This window comes from Watersipora subatra, chromosome 5 (genome assembly GCF_963576615.1).
Source record: "Watersipora subatra chromosome 5, tzWatSuba1.1, whole genome shotgun sequence".
Classification (NCBI taxonomy): Eukaryota; Metazoa; Bryozoa; class Gymnolaemata; order Cheilostomatida; family Watersiporidae; genus Watersipora; species Watersipora subatra.
The window spans coordinates 23,305,874-23,311,149 of record NC_088712.1 but is presented as its reverse complement, the minus strand read 5'-3'; positions in this window follow the sequence as shown (position 1 = coordinate 23,311,149).

Below are 5,276 nucleotides of genomic sequence, written 5' to 3'. Positions count from 1 at the left end.
AGAGGCTGAGCAAGCCATCACAAAGCCCATGAAATCGAATATGGCAACCAGTTTTACACATACCATGAGGATGGCATATTAAACAAGCATGAAAGACTTTTAGAAGAAACTCTCATATCCTTAAAACACTTTTTCTCCACTGCCTAATTTGTGATCTTGTGTTGAAAATGAATATTTAATACCTCGGGTATTTTAGTGTAACCCTGAATGTGAAGTGTAACCTTGATTGTAAAATGTAGGCCTATGCTCGGTTGTTGTGCAGTAGAATTACATGTCAATAGTAGCTTGTATGTTTTTATGCTGCAGTTTTATGAGGCCCTTTTTGGTTTGTTTTTGTACCATGTGATCTATGACGTCACAGGCCCTACTTGAAGCATATTTGACACAATTTTCATCAGTTCACTAGCAACTCCCACTGAATACACACCATCTACCTCTCAGCAATAAAGGATTACTCTCTATGGACACTCAAATCTTAAGCTTAATTTAACGAAGTGGATATTCATGTATATACAGACATGCAGTGGATTACAATCAAGCTTTGAGTGCATCTTTGATTCCAAGATATACATGAGCTTCAATGTACAAGCATTGGCATGCAATTTAAATTACATTAAAAATCATTGTATATCAATAACTACATTCAAGCAAGCAAAAAATGTATAAAGCAACATATACATGCCACAGTTAGTTCTCAATTGAGTGTTAGCAATCAAGTAAGGCTAAAAACCTACAACGTCTTCAGCTAATGAATCTAAAAATTCTGTACCATGTTTCTTAATTTTAAAATTTTATCTGCTCTAATTTAGCAAGGTAAAACTATTTGGAGAGGAAATAAGGTCATTCATGACCGTCAAGGCTGTTTATGTATGTATGGCGAAGAAAAATATTATGGCTGCATGTATGGCCTTGAAAGACATCAAACCCAGAAGGAAAAGTACAAAGAACAGCAGAGGGTAAGTTACCGGTACACCAAGAATATTTTACTCAGGCTATTATAAGGGATATTTCTGGACAGCAAGACTTGGTCATTGTATGTCCAACATATTTAGACAGGGCTATCCTTTCATGTCTTTGCAAATGCACAGATAGGATGGTATGGACTTTACATAGAAATGATTAATAATATTTATTACTTTTGTGGGATTTAATTTGTCTTATTTCTGAAATAGCTATCTTGTAACAAAAGCACGCATGCACAGTTATGTTCTTGTAGGCCTGAAATCAGAGAATGCAGTAAATCTAAGTCTACACTACTGTGAGGGTTGGACATGCTAAGCTGTATTCGATACTTTGCTTTCGGTCTCATGGTACATCAAATTTCAAAAAAACTTTCTCTTATTTTAATTAATCTACACTCTCATAGAAATTCAGTAGAATTGCAAAGAAACAAGGACTTGATTGGAATGCTTAGATACCATATCCTTAACCCAATAGCCAGCGAAGTTTACGGCAATCTGTCTCATTTTTCTTGAGAATTTGTTATCCCGAGGCCTCACACATGCGCCAGATAGTATTATATCGCAGTTCACACTTTTGCTTAAACTTGTACGTAATATTTTATTTTACATTTAATATTTCACACCTAAAATTTGCAAAAACAATCATTAAAAGCAAGATGAAATGAATGCTTATTTTAGAGCCCTGGCAACAAAGCCTTTGTTTGGACTCTTTTTGTACTTGAATTTGGTCAGATTGTGCCCTCAAATTTAAATATTATGGCGCCTTACAGTGCCTCGCGTTGAGCGTTCACAACTCGAGTTGTACTCACAACTCGGGTTGTACAACTCGAGTTGCACAACTCGAGTTCATCAAAACCCAAGCCGATTTCCTTCAACAACGACTCGGCTTGAGAACATCTCATCAATTCATTTTCTCCAGCTACGGTATATTCTAATATGCAATTTTTATTGGAGCATCAGTAAACGTCGTTGACATAATTTCTATGTTTGTTTATTTTTGGTGTTCATGAAGTTTTTTGTCAGGTTCTAGAAAAATAACTCTTTTTTCATTTGAAAAAGAAGTTGCCCAGCTCCCACATAGATTGTTTTTTAGTTTGCTTTTTACATTCTACAATTTTTTTTGTCTCATTATTTTTATAGAAACAAATATGTGCAAATATTGCCAATATATATAATTTAAATGTGTATATATATTTAAATTCTTATTATTAAATTTATGTAAATGTTCTGTAAATGAGATACCCCAATTACTCACTTTGCTTTCTTTACGAACATGTGTTAGTTTTGCGTAACGCAACTCGAGTTTATCAAAAACCCAGGCCGAGTTGTCCAACACAGCAACTCGAGTGGTACAACTCTAGTTGCGAACACGCAACGCGAGGCACTGTAAGGCCCTATATAAATATGCTATACATGTGCATAAATTCATATATGTTGTCACATGGTGTAGATATACGTAATTTACATATTGTTTATATTTTCAGTCACAGAATCCAACAAAGAGACCGCATCCTCAAGACAATACATCTGATATGAACACGAAGGTACTCACTCACATAACCAGCAATAAAATTTTAGGCAAATGGTGTAATATTAATTATGGTTAAATGTGGAATTTCATTGATAGGCGGATCTTCAAGCCCTTTATAACCCTAGATTAGTAGCTAGAAAAAACATGAAATTATAGTAGGATAGTGTAGAAGAACCCTTTGTGTAGGCAGGATTAGGTTTTAGAAATAAATTATTTGCTGCCAACTGCAATATTTGTTAAGTTGCCTGTTTACACCCAGCCAAACGTTCAATGCCTCGAGCATTCTGATTTATAGCTCAAGATATGGAGCAAACGCAGTGCTTGCTCAGGATGGTTAGGAGTAAGAGCAAAGGCTATGCGAGCTTCCATAGATGTGGGAAGCATCTACTAAACGCCACAAACGACAGCATTTTAGATGTAACTGAGACACCTGATGTTACTTTCATACCTAACAGTCCGGTGAGCGGTAATATTCAGTAACTCAGTTTAAAATTAGAACCCTGTTGCATGATGCTTTCGTGTCACTTTAGTGCAAGTGCTCAGTGTCTGATTTGGAGAGAGTTGTGTAGCGAGGCTCCCAAATCTCTGATTCCAGATTTGTAAACCATATCAAATCGCTGGCATGCGTTTTGCTTCAAATCAAATAACTTAGAAAGGTGACGACTCAGTTTTGAAATAAAGTGAAATTAAAACCATCATCCACTATATAATTGATGGTTTTAATTTGATTTAATTTACAAGCTGGGTAATCTATTTTCATGATGCTTTGATGCTAATCTCATGATTGGTTATTTGATGTGATTTGAAAATCTCTAATCAGGATTTGGGAGCATCTCTGGAGTTGTTGTCAACTCTTTGAGAAGTTGATAACAAGGTGCCGCAACACCATCCGATTCGTAGACTGAGTACTTGGACTAATGTCGTTGTTGTCTTCAACTCTATGGGCTAAGTCGGTTGAGCAGTGTAGGATCGGAGAAGATATATGAAGCCAGGAAATAATTGTGAAATAAAACTATAGTAAAAACAGTAATAAAGTCAGGAACTAGCAAAAGCAGATTTGCCGGTTCTTTGAGATCGTCAAATTAACTTTCAGCTAATCACAATGTCCAATGTAAATTTCCAATCTACTTCATTAAATGATAAATAATATTTCTGTCAAAGTCACAAATCGTCTCAAAACAATGCCACTTGAATATTGCATTCACAATACTTTACAAGTTCAAGGAGATGTAAATACACATCCTATGATTGTTTTTCATTTTAGATCAAGGATCTCCAAGAGGAGTTTGCAGGGAGTAGGAAATGACAGAACAAAAGTTCTTCCTGAGTCCGGAGGCTTTGTAATACATGCAATATCTAAACAGGCATAGAACAAGTTTGTTCCCTATAGCTGTGGGTGAACTGGCACTGAAGGGAGGGCATGCCAGAGGGCATCTGGCGTGCCCTCCACCTCGTTGCCAGTTCATCTGCAGCAATAGAGAACAAACTTGTTCTAGATAGGAATACCTTTATATGCAAAAACTTGAACTGTTTCAGCTAGGTACTGCGCTCAATTTTGAGTGAATATATTGATCAAATTTAAACATACCTGCATTCATACAACATTCAGGACTTTCAAAACTGATTTTTTTTAAATAATCCAGACTTATATTCACTTATTTTCACATATCTACATGTAGTATATCTTGCTCTTTTCTACTGTGTCATTCTGTTCTCATTTGCGCTTGTTAAAGGCCTTTTTATGGCTTTGGTGCCGATGTGGTAGTAATTAAGTTATGTGCAACATTTTATTTTTATATCAAGTAAAGTAAGATTATTAAACTTAACAATTTATCATGATAGATTCGTACGATAACTGAAACAACCTACTTCCTATGATTGTTCGAGTGGTCCATCACGAGACATTTTGTCATTGCGCATCGACTTTTCAAACAATGTATGCTGTATAACGTCAGCAATGCCAATAGATATACATCATGCTAAAGGTGTTGTGTTCTGCCCTCTGATTTTCCAGAGTTGGCTACATTGTGCTTGTGGAGGTAACAGGAAAGCTGCTTACAATGATGCACAACAATTGCCACATGCAATATTTATATTGGAACAAGAAAATACATCATCATACCAACAGTAAGAAAATATTTTTGCCCAACAAATCAAAAAAAAATTTTGGTCACACAATGCTGTGCATAAATAATAAATATATAAGCAAATTGACAAATGAATACCTACAGAGTGCAGTCATGTTCAAAATCTAAATAAAGTTAGTTGTTGGAGAAGTCGGTGTTTGCAGTAAAGATAAAATAGACTAATGTCTTCTGTTGTCTTTTCAAAATCTTTGTCTCACGATACGCTAAGATAAATATTTAAACTAAAATGAAAAAGAATCTTCTTTAGCTCTCAGAATGGTAGCAATTTAAAGTAAACAATTGTTTCAATGTGCATTTTATTTGGTTAGAACATAATCACAAATATTCAACAACTTATGTAATACCGCGTCAAATACGTAAAAGTGCTATCATGTTACAACGTATGTAACATATCTTTCATATACACTGTATAAACGAACACAGAATAATTAACGACGTGTTTTTGAGAAGATTTTTTCCGTTTCGTGGGCTTGTTACTATTTCGTCTTAACACAGAAAAACTATGATAAACAGCTATGTGACTATGTTATGCTAGTTTGATGAAAGATCTCCTATTTTTAATTAAAGATTTGCCTAAAAAGATGTTTATGCTTTATTTTGTTACAAAAAATAAAAAGATTACAGACTCAATTTCTA